General features: G+C 34.9%; 1 pseudogene across 1 annotated transcript; it reads left to right on the top strand.

Moving 5' to 3' along the window:
* The first annotated feature begins 1153 nt into the window (after nt 1–1153).
* Nucleotides 1154–17722, top strand: LOC146169872 (sodium- and chloride-dependent creatine transporter 1-like; annotated as a pseudogene). The gene is made up of 14 exons (XR_014494798.1): nt 1154–1173; nt 2406–2512; nt 3464–3594; nt 6230–6356; nt 6745–6901; nt 9391–9526; nt 10532–10666; nt 11503–11606; nt 12381–12505; nt 13272–13384; nt 14299–14440; nt 14772–14975; nt 15918–16085; nt 17023–17722. The product of XR_014494798.1 is annotated as a sodium- and chloride-dependent creatine transporter 1-like (transcript).
* Nucleotides 17723–18373: the final 651 nt, after the last annotated feature.

The raw sequence follows: 18373 nt of genomic DNA, 5'->3' as shown, positions 1-18373 counted from the left end.
ATCAAAAAATTGCAAGCAATTTGAGAGAAGTATATTCAAATGTTTTTGCGATCGCTTAACTCGCCAGGTGCGCCGCCACGTTTCTCAAAAATGTCTCTATAGGTGTGGCCTAAGTAAAGAATGTTAAGAAACAGTTGCCACGCTGTAGTAGCCCAAAGTGCGCAATGCAGCACAGTTAAAGAATGCCAACCTTTTTTTCACTATCGCTTTCGACATGCTTTAAATTTAGTTAGTGGAAAATTACTGGCAACGTTTTTGAAGCGTCTCTAAGTGATGAAGGAGTTACTTAGTTTCGAAACTAAGCGGCTGGCTTAGGGGTAAAATCTTACACGCCTAATTGTTCAGTTTTCTGAAATCTACCATTTGTTTGTTCACACCGTTTACTACCGCTGTTTTAAAAGTTTGAATTGTATTACAAATTAATGCCGATTTGTATTAAATTCTTTATGTAGCTTTTAATACACTTTTTAACAACAAAGAGGTTATTTTTGTTTAGTTTTGGTAGACTTTGGAAAAAGAAATATATCTTTAGGTAGTAAAAAAAATATATTTAAGTAAATTGCGCTGTACATTCACCAATAAAATGTCCGTTTGGGGCGCTACGGTTAACAGGTTTACGTTTATACAACGGGTTAGGAAGAGGCAGAGAAATCGTTGCACGGTTTTGTCGAGTGAAAATATTAATATTATGGCTTTTGTATTGGTTTGAGGCGGTAGCTAGAACTCCAATTGGAATTCTGCTTTTGTGATTTTGTATTTTTTTCATTCAAAGATGTTCTAAGCAAAAAACGCCCTACGTCATTTATTTAAACCGTTAATAATTACGACATTAGTAAAAACAAACAGACTTGAATTGTTTGGCTGCGGTTTGAAGTCTTGCAACAACTGATTTAGCGCATGTAAATCGTAAGGTTTTTTTATCGCATAGTGTTAAAAAATAGTTTTCCATTTGTCCGCGGCATTAGATTGAAATTAGGTAAAATCTTGCAACTTACGTAGTTATGTGTTTTGTACTATATACACGGTCAGGCCTAAGTCATCACAGCTATGCAGTGTTTCGTGGTAGAATGCATATACGACAGTAAGCTATTATTATGTTATACAGCCTTGTAATTTTATTTTAACTTGGAGCCAACGAAGCTATAAAAAGAAGATGATCGCCTCACCAAACAGGTACACCAAGTTCGTTATTTTTTTTAATTTAAAAAAAAATTGAAATTTTTTTTTTTAATATGGCTTGCTAAAAAGCAAACACTTTCGGACATTCTTAAAAACAATTTTGCTGTTTACCGAATTCACTATACTCACATTTATCGATCGGTATGCAAGCATGAAAGGTTGCACACCCTATAAAGAAGTGTTTTTCGAACGTTTATGCGTCGAATAAGGCTCACTATATAAAACATGTAGGCTATTCGTTTCCCTCGTATCACATTTTCCCCAAGTGGTTTACTATACTATCAAAATAAACCGAAAAAACTGCGAGCAATGTGCAAAAACATTCTTGATTTTTTCCATTTTAATCCTACACAAAAAAATTAACAGGGAGCTTAATAAAAAGCAAAGAATGAACCACTGACCTATAGTATTTCAACGTGTCATTTCGGGAAAATTCTAACTTTTCTTTTCTAAATTTCTTATTCATTAAACATTAAGAATCTAATCAACATGTAAAGGCGTTGAAGAAGCGTTTTTTGTAACTTTTTTCATAACGTCGCAGCCATGTATCCCACCCATTTACGTAACTAACATATAGGGTAAGCAATATACATACAGAAATCAACTTATATAGTGGTGTCGTTAACTCATTCACCTACAATTAAACTTTACGATAATCTTACTCGACACTACCGCTTGGCAGTTTTGTAAACAAGTCATTTTAAAATGACTTATGTCCCAGTCAAGTTAGTCCAAGTCAAGTCTTTTCTAATAATTAACAAGTCAGGTCCCAGTCCAAGTCATCGGTTGCCCAAGTCAAATCCCAGTCAAGTCATATTAGGAGCAAATCAACTTCAAGTCATCTCCTTGTCATAAAAATAAAACGTTAAGCTATTAGAATTTTTAACAATAACTGAACTAAAAAATAAGGAAAACGGAACATATAGCAAGCAATTTGTTTTTTGTGCAAAAATTTGGACAAATAGCTCAATTTAAAAAAAATACTTGAAGAAATGCTTTATTTCAACCCAAGTCATTTGTTCAAAAGCTTAAGTCAAGTCATTTGTCCGAAAGACTTACGTCAAGTCAAGTCATTTAAAAACAGTGACTTAAGTGCACTTAAGTCAAGTCATTGACTTAAGTCATTACAACACTCTTGGCATGGGGTATTGGCCACGGTCTAATAATATCGAACGTCTCCATTTAATAGTGTTAATCAGTCTTACAACTTCACTCGCTGTTTACAGAGTTAAGTGGGATCGTCCAGTGGAGTCACTCTTTGCTCAACTCGGTTACGTGGTCGGACTCGGAAATCTGTGGCGCTTTCCCTACTTGTGCCAGAAGAATGGAGGAGGTAGGAACAGAATTTTATCTTTAAGGCTTTTCGGGACAGCTGCAATTTTGGACGAAATTTTTCACTCTTATTGGTAGCAAGTGTAATTGCGACATAAAGTGTATATTTTAGAATTTGATCAATTACATTAATTCATTTAAATTACATTAAATTAGCATAAAAACTGTAATTAATTACATCAGTTACAATTTTGCATTGAAAATTCAATCTTCTCAAACTTAATGTATTAAGCCAAAATTTTAGCAAATTGTAATTACAATTAGAATTAAACAGAATGAAAATGCCTCAATTACATTACAATTACAATTACATTAAGACCTTTAATTATTTACATCAAATACTATGACAAATTACACTTGATCCAACTCTGATATATTTTAACTTGGACATTGACCACCGTACTATACATCTTCATTAAATCGAAACTGAGCAAACATTTCAAATTGCTTATTATCAGCCTGCGACGTTTTTTTTACACATGACAAATCTAACATAACTGCGCTGTAAAGTATACAGCTCACAGCGCAAGGTATTGAAATATTATAGCCAGTTGCGGAAGAGAGCCAAGATGGCGTTCCAGTAAAATAATTTTTAGCTATTTCGTATCAGTAAATAAGAAAAACACTTGGTTTCAACCAAGTCATTTGCCCAAAAGATTTTAGTCAAGTCATTTGTCCACTTTAAACGACTTAAGCCCAGTCAATTCATTTTTCCCAAAAAGCTCAAGTCGAGTACGGGTAGTTTAAGGACAGTTAGTCAAGTCATTGAGTTATATCAAACCAACACGGTCGATTACCAACAAAAAATAATAAAGTAGTACGCTTTTGATACTTTAATATTCTTTAATAGTGACTTGGACTGGGACTTGACCTGTCATTTTTTAAATACTTAAAAAGCCTTAATCCCAATGAATTACTATAACAGTCTCACACAGCTAATTCTTCCTTATAGGTGTATTCATCATACCTTACATCATCGCCTTGATGGTATTTTCCGTCCCACTTTATCTTTTCGAAGTCAGTCTGGGACAAATGACCAGCAGGGGGCGTATTGGGGCATGGAGCCGTCTCCCGTTAATGAAGGTAAATTTAAAATGTTGAAACAATTTCGCATGTGTTTTTCTATTTCGAACATGTTGCAAAGTTTTGGAAAGAAGTAACTGCTTGGATTTCATCAAAACTTTTTATATCCCTACAAACGATTCCAGTACCGGTAACTGTTCTGATTGGTACTGTAAAGAAGAATGTTTTTCTAAACTGTTTACTGGTTTGTGCTCGCTTTGTGATTTATCGATGTAAATACGCCAGAACTTTACCTAGTTCAATAATGTTGAAGAACATGCTAAAAACAGTGAAAAAATCAGAATCGGTACCACATTGCGCTAGGAAATAAGAATCTTGCTGCTTTTCGAGTTAAATGGGCCAGTCTATAAACCTATACCTGTTGCTTCTTAGTGCTATCCATCTTTTATCTCTCGTGCGTCTTTTTCTTCCGCCGTGTTACTTATTATCGCGTGAAAAAAGGTAAATTTGAAAAAAATAGAGGCAAATATCTAGGAAATAAACTAGATTTTGAAAGACTGGCGAAGTCGCTTCTTACTATACAAGCATAATACATTTATGTTCGTTTTACACTTGCTTGACTTATTAGTAACTGTAAGATTTATTGTTTAAACAACGTTTTTTTCTTCTTTTTTTATCGATTTTTTTATCTGTACCTTTTTATCTGTACTACTAACTAACATGTTTACCGAAGAGTGGTTGCTTTAAAAAAAAAAGGATACATTTTAAACAACAGAGTAAAACAATTGATGCAAATTTAAAGAAACGAAGTTTCTAATTATACTGACAAACCTAACTTTATAGAACCCCATATGTGATACATTTTTCCCTTACTTTTTCTTAGTTTTACGTAAAAGGCAAAAATAAAAATAGAAACTAATTCGGAATGACAGTAATTTTTAGTACAAAATGTTTATTATTATGTTTTTCATCTACATGTTTTTTTTCTTTTTAGGTTTAAGGTTATCATATTATGTTCAACAAAAAAACCTTTGTAAATAAGTGAAATGTTGAATTGTGTAAAACTAGTTACCCATAGAAGAAAAACTTATGAAAGGATCAATCATCAATATATGATATTTGACCACATTCAGTGTTTGAGCTTATGTGCAGAAATCACCATGTTTTAACCGATTTTGGGGATTCCGCATTAAAACTTAATTTTGAATATAAGCGCCTTTGTTGTAGCATATTCCTTTCGTGAATCATAAGCTGTCCCATAAAGTTTTCTTTTGTCTTTAAAGAGTTCCGCATCGCCAAAAACTAAAATGCCTTTTCTTATACCACGGTTTGTTGTGTAAGCCACGATTGTTGCAATTCGACCCTTTTTCAAACAAAAACATCAATCATTTTCGAAAACGTAGACTTGGAATGTTGCCTGACGCCAGGGCAGGGATGCCAACTATTTAAGAGGGATAGTTCTAGGGGTGAATATCGGCGAAAACAGATTATTTACACGTAAAACGAAACACTGGCATGGCGAACTTTGTTTAAGCTTGTCAAAATCCTCCATACAGTACATTTATCAATATATCATGTAATACTATTGTGCCAGGTATAAATTTCGACACAGTGTGCATAGTTTTTTCCTTATACTATCTTCTTTAATCATCCATTAAATACCCAAAGGCGCACACTGTAAAAACACCACATGACAAATCAAACTCTCATTATAATTATATCGAAGGGTGTATCTTTATGGAATCCAAAACCATTGGCAGCAGGTTTCTGCTTGTCGATCACTGATACGCGTCAGTTTAAACTTTGAGTTTGTTGCTCATTATAATTGATGCACAGATCAATTTACAAATTTCTAGGACATTTTTTTTATTTTTTCTCGGGGGGAAATATAGACGATATTCGTATAGTTTTATACCCAACTATACGCCATGCACTCACTTCTAAAAAATTACTTGGGTCGTATGTTCTTTACAGAAAGCAAAGTGGCCATCAGATAGAAGGGGAACAAATACAAATTTACCAATGGGGAAGTTTCTTTAATGGACCTACTACGGCCCGACAAACAACATAATACATCCGCGGCTTATGTTTAATAAAACTTTTTAGGCAAAAATAGGCCGTAAGATTTTTTTTATTATTTTAGAATATTTTATTGAATACATTACTTTTGTAAACGTCTCACCTATTCCTACTCCTACCAGCTGGTCAAGGCAAGGATATTTTAAGATGCTTTTTGTTGTGTTTTCAATCACGTTTGCGCCTTGCTTCTTTACAGAGTCCAAATAAGCACAGTTTGTTGTAACTTAGGTTGTATTCAGTCGAAATCAGTAAAATGGAATGGTAACGTAGTAGTAAGTGAACAGCCTTTTATAGGCTCACGAAGTAATTACAAACACACCAATTACATTCCTGCAGTAGGCACAAATCAAGCGCGTACACACAAACAAAGCATAGCAATGAAAATAACACAAGAATGCCTCGAGCCGCGTGCTCGGGAATGGCGCGGTTGCGTTCCACAACACTTTTAAAGGGTATCTCACGTTGTTTTATGTGTAATCTAGATCCCCTTTTTGACACGGCCCTCCAAGACCTTTCGGCCTGATGCCAAAAATTATTGTCCACAACTGCTTTAACGCCTTTGAAAACGAATGTTGTACGTGAAAAGACAGCTTTTCATGTTTTCTACTTTTTGCAGGGCATCGGTTACACCGGTCTGGTGTTGTCTATTGTCAGCATGGTTCCTTACATGTTGATCATGGCCTGGGGTATTCTCTATTTCGGCCATTCCTTAACTACTGGACCTCTTCTGTGGACTACATGCGGTAACTAGTCTGTTCTATACATTTTTGTAAAGAAAACAAGTCTAACTTGATATTGAATGTAGATAGGTCAAGGAAATCGACATCATTTTTCACTTTGACTTAAATAAAGGGATGTTCGATACTCGACATTTTAAATCGATGCCTGATATTTTTTACTAAAAGTATCGCGATCTGATCCGATACCCAATGACGTCATTATAACACTAAGCAAAATATATCAAATTAAAACGTTCGAAGGTAACCAATATTTCAATTTGGCCTTCACGGACCCCCTAAAACTAGTTCAAGAACCCCTAAGGGGTCTATGGACCCCAGTTTAAGAACCCGTGGTTTAGAAGCATTGCTGCAGTGTTAGAGGTGTGATCAATTTCGTGAAATTTTGCCGCAGATAACTTATGGAACACCAATTCCTGCGTCACGCTTGAGCACTTCGTCAACCGTTCCACGTCAGTGCCCGTGGGCAGCGGAGCGTTTAACCTTTCCAACTCGACAGCAGACCCAAGTGTACACAGCAAGGATTCGCTGGCACAAATACAGTTTTGGAGGTAAACTGTGCTATTTTTTTCTGGATGTAAGCCTATATGTTGGCCCATTCAAATGATTAGTTATGCGTTGAAACGAGGCTTGCTAAATTCTATTTGATTTTTATAGCAGCTTGAAAACAAAGACTGCTTCGCCTCCAGAGCTTTCACAAACTGCCTTTAATATAGTTTTGCTTGATGCGCTGGTTATTACTTATTTTTGATACTGCATGGCGGAACTCTTTTTTTTTCTTAAAACATAGCGAAGGCTATTGAGATGAACACTTGTGGTTTGCTTTTCTTTGTGTGGTTTATTTCAAGACAAATTTTTGTTTTAGCTATTATTATATTAATGTTGTACACAAATCATTTTAAAATAACCTAGGTCTCAGTCAACTTTTTTAAAAGTAAGTTCAATCACCAGTTGTCCATGTCAAGTCATAGTTGGAGTCTATTCCAAGTCAAGTCCCTGCCATGAAAATTAAACTTTAAACTATTACTATTATTTATTTATTTTTTGATTCGCCCGATTAAATAAAAATAACGTAACTAACAAATTACATTAACGCAACCTATAGAAAGTAAATTGTTTAATGTGCAAAAATTAAGATAAATACCACTAGTTAATAAAAAAAATAAGTATATTTAAACACTACGTTTGAACCCAGGTCATTTTTTCCGATTTAATTACAGGTGAGAAATTCGTCCGAAAGACTTGGGTCAAATCAAGTCATTTAACAAAACTTAAATCAAGTCAAGTCATTTAAATAGCAGTGACTTAAGTTCACTTAAGTCAATAGTCATTATAACACTGCTTTACAAATCAAATTAAAAAACAGGTGGTTTTAGTGGTATTTTTTGATTGCTCTTTTATGTTTATTTTAAGTGATATGTTTTTATTTATTTTTTTTTTTTTTATTATTATTTTCCACTGCTTTTTATTTGTATTTCATATTATTATCCTGTTATTTTTTCGATTATTTTAGGGTCTATTAAATTTCCATTGGGAAAGCGTTTAACCATTTATGTGTTTTGCCGTTTTCTTTCTTGTATAGCTGCAAGTCGTCGCGGTGAGGTTTACGCCTGATCTGCTGCGATTCTTCAAAGTCCAGCTTCATGCAGTGTAATTGTGATTTTGTTATCAGTAACCAACTCACATACATATGCCTATATTTCAATACTAACCACAGTAAAACTTTAGTCAGCCTGCCACGAAAATTCAGTGGAAATCCGTCCGTAAGATATGTGTATACTTGCACTTTAAGTTGTTGCAATGTAAACTAGCCTAAAAGACATTTCTCACAAATCAAACACGACGAAATTGTGAATTAAACTGAAAATTTTCAATTTTAAATTGGACAACTATTTAAAAATCAAAGAATGTTTTAAATTTTTATTATGCGGTTATTTTTGGTTAGGACTAAACCTTCAAGTTGTAATTCCTTGATACAGTTTCAACTACTCATGTATTGGAGCATAATGGTTGGAGGTTGTAGTAAGACGTAATAAGAATATCAAAGCCCATACTAAAGCAGGTAGCATTTTGAACGTTTCGAATAACTCTTTATTCATTTTCAACATAGAGAGAAGTCACTGATGGTAAGTGTATATATAGTGCTAAGACAGACATCAGAAAGAAGGAAACGTGGATAGATACATAAACTCAAGTATTAGTTTGACTTAACCAAAATTAATACTTTCTAGATAAGTTGTAATACTTTCTAGTTTTCTAGTAACATGTTTTGTATTTCACACGTTTCTATTTGCGTATAATACTTATTTATTTCCAAACCGGCCTAGAATAAACGTATGGGGCCAAACAATTGAGAAACTCATTACGAGAATTCAGAAAAATAGCTATCGCACTGCAGAATACCATTTAGAAGCACCGTGAAGTATCTTTGACTAATCATTAGAACGCACAAAATACGTCATATCGTCAAATGAAATCGTTTCAAGACCTACCCGTTAATAAAATAATAACTCAGTTAATATGTATGCAACGTTACCCACACTTTTGTAATTGCATGTTGACTGCGCAAGACAGATAAGGGATGTCCGATAATATAGGATCGGATCCGATACCCGATACCAAGTGGAAGTAGCAGTACGTCCGATACTATAGGGTGGTATCGGTACCAATCCGATAGCAAAATTATGCAGGAATTTCAAACATTATTTGAGATCCAATGCAGCGATTTAGTTTTAAAACGTGAACTTATTAAAAAAAAGTACGTTCACAACTAACTGAACCGAAGTAAATTTGGAAAAAATACCGATTTCTGTTTCAATTAAAAAAAATACCTATTTCTGTTTTCAAAATCTATATTTTTTTATAACGCCATTCGGTATCTCTATCGGATCGCGATAGCTTTTGTTAAAGAAGTAGGCAACAATGTCGTAATGAACTGTAACTATCGGACATCCGTAAGCCAGATTTAGCCCGATTGGCAGCTTTGATGAAATAGAAAACTATTTGCCTAACCTAACGTGTGCTTTGAACGTGTGTTTAGAAATTACGTCCTAAGGATTCCCAACCAAGAAAACGGTCTCGACGGTCAGTTTAACTGGCCGGTGCTCTGTGGTCTCGTAGCAGCCTTCGTAACGGTCTTTTTCGTCACCATTAAGGGAGTTAAGACGAGCGGAAAGGTTTGGACAAATTTGTTTTGGTGTATTGTGGCTTTATCCAGTGAGGAAAGTATAAGCTGGGACGACAATTAATAGCTGTTGGCACGAATATCCGGTAAACGGATCTTTGCTTCTTTTTTCAACATGCCATATTGCAGTCTCGAATGTTATCAAACCAAGATTTCAATTTAATAGAACGATAATTTAAGGTTTACTAACGTCACTTGTATTAGACGTCCACTTTTGACGTAACTTTGTTACGTCATCTTTTAAAGTTTTCAAGCGTTTCGTTAAAAAACTTATTCTATTTTTACCCTGTGTTTTGTCTATTTATTAAGGATAAATTGCACAGCTATAACATAAAAAGATCACTATGAAAATTAATTTCACTTAATCTTTTTTTTAAAGTAAATATTTTTTTAAAGTTGTAAGAAGACCATGTAAGATCTGTTAGACGGCAGTGCTGCCATGCATTACGTAAACGACTTGACTTAGACTTAAGTCACGGTTTTAAAGTAACTTGGTTTGACTTAAGGTATTTGAACAAATGACTTGACCTGACTTAGGTCATTTGGACAAACGACTAGAGCTGAAATAGTTGTTTTCATTTTTAATACATAAATTGGTTTTTTGGTCTAATTTTTGCACTCAAAACAATTTTTGTCCTATATGTTACCTTTTGGTTATTTTTTAGTTCAGTCTTGCTCATAATTGGACGATTTTACTACTTTTAATAGTTTAACATTTTATTTTTATGTCAATGACTTGACATGAAATTGACGTGCTCTATAATTATGAATTGAACTGGGCAACTGATGACTTGGACTGATATTTGACTTAAGATTGCTTTAAAACTAATTTACTCGAACTTAAGTCATTTCAAAATAACTTGTTTACCACAAACGAGCTGCTGCCGTCCACCCTGTTAAACACCACTTTTGCCATTTTACAACGGTTCATTAATAGCGCTGCTCGTAAGCCTTAGGTCCTTTGCCTAACTGCCTCGACTAATGTCGCTCGTCTCAGGTCGTCTACGTCACTGCCACTTTTCCTTACGTCATGCTTGTCGCTTTCCTTATAAGAGGCGCGACACTGGAGGGTGCCCAAGTTGGGATAACTGCCTATCTTCTCCCCGACATTTCCAAACTGGCCGCACCGCAAGTAAGTAGACATGGTTTTGACTTTGGACTGGGGATGTGCGGTAAATTGAATTTCAACAAATGTCTTATAAACTTGCTTGCATAATTAATCGACAAATTTGACAAGTCTGCTCGCCAAGATTCTTATGGAGCAATATCTCCGAAAGTTTTGGCGTTACAGAGTTGTAATTTTCACACAGTCCTACATTGGCTACACCTTTCCAGCACACACGCCTAGCAAACTATTCATAAATATGAATAATAATATTCAGCGATATTGACCCTTAACTGTCGAGTCAACAAGTTCAAGCTTTTACGATATAAACTAGGAGGCACCATCTTCAAAAAAGTCATACATCATGTTCAAATTCATTCGGAAGGGGTGTTTAATGTTCCTAAGAAAATCTAAACTTGCTTAATGTCAAAAAAATCCCTTCGCAATTAAAGTAAGCAAAAAGCAATTAATAGTCAGGTTTATGCAAATGTGAATGTTTTACACAGTCCTTGTTTTAGCCACACTTGCTTCCGGTGTACTATGATACGTAAGGGTTATCGTTGGTCAAAAAGCAGAAGGGCTAGATTACTTTTGTTGTACACGCATATGTGTGCACTGTGCATCTTTCATTTAATATCCTATAACTTATGTTATGTTAGTTTTCATTAGATAGTTTAGGGCAAGATTGGGCAACTATTTGTGATTGGGACCGCATGGGAAACAGAATTTATTTTAAAAGCGCGCTTGAATTCAGGCTACAATTTTTATCAAAAATTTTTTTTTTCCATTTTTTTTGCTTTCCTGGTTTCAGTTCGACTTTATATAAAATAATCCTTTTTGAAATTGCTTTTTCGTTTGTTCAGGTCTGGATTGAGGCAATGTCGCAAGCAATTTATACTTTTGGACTTGGCTTCTCGGTTGTCACCACCTTTGGCTGCTACAACAAATACAACTACAATATTTACAAGTCAGTTGCGTTAATAACATTTAAATCAACATGCATTAAGACTAGGGGTGTCCAATACTTGAATATATACACGGTATTGTGGACAAATAGTTTAGCGATTTGATCAGATACCAAATTACGTCATTTCTCAACAAACAACAAAATAGATCAAATTAAACAATCAAAGGCATTTTATCCCTGGAGGTTTTTGGACAATTTAACTTCGGTTGTTAATTTATAGTTTTTAATTTTTTCTTTTAGTTTAGAAATCGCTGCTTTGGCTCACAATTCATAGTTGACATTTCTATATTAATTTTGTATCGAATCGGCAGCGGTACCATCCTAGATCGGGCGAGTACCGATACTTCCACTTCGCACGGCGTATTGGCTCCGATCCGATATTATCGGACAATCTTAAGTCCCTAACCAATACTTAGTTTGAAGATGTAATTGCGCTTAATACACACAGGTTTTGGCTTTGGCGTTTTAGTTTAAACTTTTTACCAACGAGCAAAATAAAAAGTGCAATAGTTGGTTAGGCAAAGATTTGCTATAGCAAAAATATATTTGATTACCACCGTGTGTATTAATAAATTTGTCTTTCAAGGTAGAGTGGCTATTTTAAAAAGCGTATATTGGTTGAAATTTATTAATTTATTGTCTGAGTGGCACCTATACCATCTTATTTCGGACTAGTGCCGATAGTATCATTGAAAGCGTGTATCGCCTTAGATCCGCTATCATTGGACATCCGTGATTACGAGCATACCTAAACGTGCTTTTGTCTTCTTGCAGGTTTTCTTTTGTGGTGGTCGGCATTGGCGCAGTTTCTTCATTCGCAATGGGATTCGCAACCTTCAGTATTCTTGGTCATTTGGCACATATCCAGGGAGTCGATATTGCTGACGTAATGCAATCAGGTCAGACTCAGACAACTAGTTTTATTTTTATTAGATTGGAATTAAAATGATCAATTTCTGAAAAAACTAAAAAAATTTTTTGAAATTTTTTTGTCAAAATTTTTTTGAAATCAATTTAGTTCGATTTGCGTTATTCGAAGTGAATGGTAAATATTTGTGTGCTGATTCCTGTACAGAATATGTTTGTAGCCAACCTATGTTTAATTGCGATCGACTGAAATCTTTCATAGAGCCTCTCGATCGACTGGTTCGGTAAGAAAGTAACAAGAGCACTTACTAAACATTTTGAGCGCTAATTGCATCCAAAAGCAAGCGATAGAGGTTAATTTGTTACGTTAAATACGCTTTACTCTTGTCCAGACAACAATTGGTCATTTTTATGTTCCGCGTGTGTATGACAGCTACTGTAATGACGTCAAACATATTCCGCGTGATCGACCAGGTAAAATGTGGCGATCGACCGGTCGATCGCGATTGACGTGTTGGCTACCCTGGGTATATAGCATATATATTATTTTTAGGCTGTAAAACCCCATTCGTCGTTCCAACTAAAGAGTTTTAACTTTTAACAATTTTTTGTATCGACTCTGAGGCTAAAAATGCCCCTAAAATTTTAACCACTCTTCCTCCCCAATTTCTCCCCGCAACAAATTTCCCCCCCAAAATTAACAATTCCTCCCCAAGGAAGCCAAGTAGCTCCCTTTCACAAACGCTGATCTAAACCGAGCATTTTTGTTAAGTATAGTTATTTGATGTTTGCTTTCAGGTCCAGGTCTGGTCTTTCAGGTGTTCCCGATCGGCCTGTCTTTATTGCCGGCCCCCCAAGTCTGGTCGGCCATGTTTTTCCTCATGATTTATTTCATCGCAGTGGATACTTCGGTAAGTTCTAACAATACCTTAAAAGTATTTTTTTGGCAATCCGAGACGTTACAAAAGCGAAACTTTTTTGAGTGTGATCCTAATTTGTGTTTTGTTAGGATTAAGGCCTATAGCGACCGAAGGCAAGGAAAAGTGGTATGAAATGTGTTGGTTGTTGAAGTGAATTTATTCAATTATTGGCAAACAGAGTCAAAATGGTTTGATCGCGTGTTACTCCACTGAACCAACTCATACACGATTTTTTTTTAAATGACTTAAATATCGCCAGAATGCCTATAATGCAATAATTCAGTTCAATAAGACGACACCAAAGAAATGCGTTTCATTCAATAATTTATTCTGGGATGGGTTGGAACTATATAAAGAAAACAGTTTATTTGAAAGTTTACAACATTCCTATTTGTTAGAGCTTTTAATCGTACTTGCGCGATCCCTTGTTTTACTTTTTGCGACCTATGTTTGATTACCACTATGGCTTAAAACGTGCCGCTGTTTGGTAATCTATCGTTAGCTCTAGCTACTATTACTGCAATGACTTTAGGCTGTTTTAGTCTGCGGTTCACTTAAAATAAACGAAAATTAGGGACACCTTCTACAAAACAAATCTGCTTTAAGAAAAAAGATCTTAAACAGTTTAAAGGCGCTTTATCGCTTTGCACGAATCGATAAAATTGTAATGTATCTTTTTGTATTACAAGTTTTGTAATGTCCGTAACCTTAAACGTAATAATTAAATAACTGTGTGGTGTTCTAGGTAGCTTTGCGACATCTCGTCTAACACAAGTATATGCCCTCCCCCTCTAAAGAGAAATCCTGGTTCAGCTCCAGGTTTCACCTGATTTTGTCTGAACCCAAGAATGTAAGCCCGGCAAAACGATCTATTAGGTATAAGTCACCTATTTTTTTCTCTATAGTTTTCCGAGTTCGAAGGGGTCTTGGCAGCGATCGGAGATATTTTTCCGTCTATTAATTCAACGTCGAAAAGACGAACTTGTTCTTTCTCGAGCAATATTTGGATTTGGATATTTCCTGCTCAGCCTTATACAACTGCCTGGTGTAAGTTCTAAAACCGATCAAATTTATCGCTTGAATCTCTTTTCTATACGTTAACAAAATGCTGCCTACCTTTTGTATGTACTTTGGTATTCGTGTTACGTCTAACTACAACATCAAGCCTTTATCTTAAGATTTATTCGAAACGTTCACCAAATGCTATACCTTTTTCTATATGAGCATTGATATTCATTCTCCGCCTTTATAATTTATTCAAGTCATGATACTGCTGAAAATGCATTCGTTCAAGGATTTTTCGGTATACTTTAGCACAAAAGTAAAATGGCAACATCGAAATGGAATCTTCGTACGGTAAAAGCAAATTTATCGACAGAACGGGATCTACATTTTCGAGTTGATGTACTACTGCGGCGCATCGGGTATCTGCTTGCTCTGGGTACCATTTTGGGAGTCTCTCACGGTTGGCTTGCTTTGGGACGTGGAACGATTCAGGCGTGACATTCGTGATATGACGGGAAGTTACCCCAGCGTCTACTTCAAGTACATCTACAAGTTCGCCACTCCCACTCTATCGCTGGTAAAGGGTTCTGTTCTGTAGATTTCATGTGTTCCAACAAGATATGCAATATTTAGGAGTGGATTTTTTAACTTAACTATAATGAAACGCTGTTTGAAATACCGTCTGAGTGCATTCCCAAAGTTCATTAAATCAAGGTGATATCGAATTATCCATTTTTGCCATAAAAAAGTACGATGTTTAAATGGGAAATAAACCCAGTACAGCATTGTGCTTCTCTATCAGATGTCATTGTTTTTATTGCTAAACATTCTGATGCAGTTTTTCGTATAGTTACTCCTAGGCAATTTTTTTCTTTCTTAATTAGGGTAAAAAATTGAATATTCTTAATGATCCATTCGAAACAACGGGCTTTGTTTAGGGCATAAATCCTCACAAGTCACTAATAATATTTTTTTTCTACTGTTTCGCAAAACTGTTATACCTTACTTACCATCAATGTTGCCACAACAAAATGCAGTTATTCAGTCATTTTAAAATGACTAAGTGTAAGGCATGTCTTACAAAAAAATGTAAAGTCATAATTAACGCAAGTTCAAGTCAAGTCATTGACGTAAAGGTATAACGCTAAACTATTAAAATTGATTAACTCTTCCGATTATAAGCAAAATCTCAACTAAAAATAACAAAAAAAAACGCAACATACAGCATGTAAATTGTTTTACTTACTAAAATTAAGACAAACAACCCAATTTTTTCAAAATATTTAGTAAAGGTATTTGACAAAATGAAGTCAAAGTCAGGTAATTTGTTCAAAAGATTAAGCTGAAGCCGTTTTGGTTAAAGAACTTAAGTAAGTCAAATCATTTAAAACAGTGACTTTAGCACACTTAAGTCAAGTCATTGACTCAAGTCACTACAACGTTAGTATATATATATCCCATTGTTTTATTCATTCGTTCCGCAATTTACCACTGAATATAGCGAAAGATTCTGTTCCAGGGTGTCCTGCTCTTCTATATCATTAAGTGGGAGCCTTTGTCTGTTGGAGATTTCGTCTACCCTCATTGGGCCAACCTTGTCGGCTGGTTCTTGTCTCTTGCTTCCATCCTTTGCATTCCGACCGGGATAATCTACGTAATGTGGAAAGGAGATGGGACTTTGAAGGAGGTATGAAAAAATACGCGTTTATGGATAAGTTGGCAGCAGTGCTGTCAAAGAAAGTTCAAGTCAAGTAACTTTTTTAACAAACAACAACTAAATTTCCAGTTGAAGTCATTAGTTATTGCCAAAACAAATTAATTTCAAGTCAGGTCTTTGGCAACAAAAATAAATGTTAATCTATTAAATTTAATAAATTCGTCCTTTACAAACAATATTTCGTATAGCCAACACCAAAAACGAAACAAATACAAAAAAATTAATTAAAACACCAAAATATTATTAAAGTCGTTTGCTTAATTGACTTGCGTCCAAGTCAAGTCATTTGTCCGAATGACTTGGGTCAATTGTGCCATTTGATCACACTTTATAAGCAATGTGCATCGGGGAATTAAATATATAATTTAAATATTAGTGTTACAATGACTGAAGTCAACGACTCGATTTTAGTGCGCTTAAGTGAATGTTTTTAAATACTGGACTTGACTTGTGACTTTAGTAATTGTGCTAAACAAATTTGGTTATATGCTGTTCATACACGCACGAGTTTACCAAATTTAATGATTTAACGTTTTATTGCGTTATCAATGACTTGACTTGGAGTTGACTTGCACCAAACTTGACTCGACTGAGACTTGACTTGCAACTGATGACTTATACTGGGACATGACTTGTTATCGTTTGCAAAAGACTTGGAATTAAGTGTATTTACATAATTCACTGGGACTTAATTTTTTTCTCAATGACTAGTTCACAACACTGTTAAATAAAAAAATATATATATTTTATCGATAATAAATTTTTTGTAAAATTAATGTGGTTCTATTCTAGTTGTCAGACCTTATGAAGGGTTACGATCCCCAGTTTGGAAAGGCTTGATATAGAACCACATTGATATGCGCTACAAGACTAAACGTGCGATTTTACCAACCCTTTGTTTTGACAGCGATACCGGCGCGGTTTGCAACCGGAAGACTCATTAGAAAAGCTGGATTCGCCCAAGGCTGGAATGACCGCCATGGTGCTTTCACTGCCAGAGCTGTAGGCTCAGTACAGCACTTCTCAGCTTTACACGTAACACAAAGACTCTTTCGGAATTTATTGCTCTCTGTGAATCGCTCGGAAATGGATCTTGGATAAACAGAGCCCAGACGAAATGTATAAATATGTAGGACGGTTATGCTTATATTATATGCAGCGATCTAAGTAATCGCGAAATGGCAAAAAACTTCCGTAAGAATAAAGTAAGAAAACCTAAAATTGAAGATATCTGCGCTATAAGTTTTTTTCGCAATACCTTTCCTTTACAAAGGGCTATTATTTTTTTTGCAGGTCTTTGCATGACGAGAAAGTCTTGTAGAATAGTCGGTTCGTTTGTTTTAACGAACAACCAAAATAACGATAGTACCCGGGCACAGTAATTAGTGTTTGCTAAAAATAGTTCGATTGTCATCTAAATACATATAGTTTTCAAAGCCTTTATTGTATGCAGAAAGGAAATTTTTACATATCATCGTTTTTATTTAGTATAATGATGGTAGGTATGTTTATGGATATGTTAGGTAATATCAAAGCCCATATAAGATAATGTAACATTTTCGTACGTTTGGTATAACTCTTTATTAACATTTAGGACTGTGCCGAAAAATGTTGGAAATGCATTAAAAGTATTTAAAAACTTACAAATAATATTACCTAAACTTCTACATGCACTTTGATATTTATTTCACGTCTAATTAACTGTGATAACATAGTTTATGGATCTGTAATGTAGCTTGGTTACGAAACTCAAATTCAAAATATCGAGTAAATGAAATGTCTATAACTGCTGATGATACAAAATAGCCTCCTTATCAAATGGTCTTTATAAATATGATGTCGATTTACTCGACTTTTTAGCTTTGACATTCATTTTCAAACTACATTACAGATTTGTAAATAGTGTACCTCAGCATAGTTTTACAGTTTTAAATTAGCGCATTACACAGAATACCTTTGCTTTTCCATTACACAGAATTTAGTTAAGCATGGCTCTTATTGCTTTAGATTTAGATTTATTGAAAGGTGATTTTGTTTGGTACTTGCAAAAGGTGTGCTGTTGCTTGCAAACGCGCCAAAAATATGCTACTTTAATCTTTGCTTCTTAAAGTAAATCTATCGCAGAAAATAATTCTCCTTTTTGTGCGATTGTGTTAGTTTGCTTGATTCATAAGCAACAAGTCATCTTTGGTTTAGCTTTTCTGAAAGTCATCTTTGGTTTTAGCTTTTATTCAATTCTGAGTCCAGATATTTTGGAC

Source organism: Ascidiella aspersa, chromosome 1, assembly GCF_963924565.1.
Source record: "Ascidiella aspersa chromosome 1, kaAscAspe10.2, whole genome shotgun sequence".
In the NCBI taxonomy this organism is placed as follows: domain Eukaryota; kingdom Metazoa; phylum Chordata; class Ascidiacea; order Phlebobranchia; family Ascidiidae; genus Ascidiella; species Ascidiella aspersa.
The sequence above is the reverse complement of the archived record's forward strand: the minus strand, read 5'-3'. Positions and strand labels throughout refer to the sequence as shown.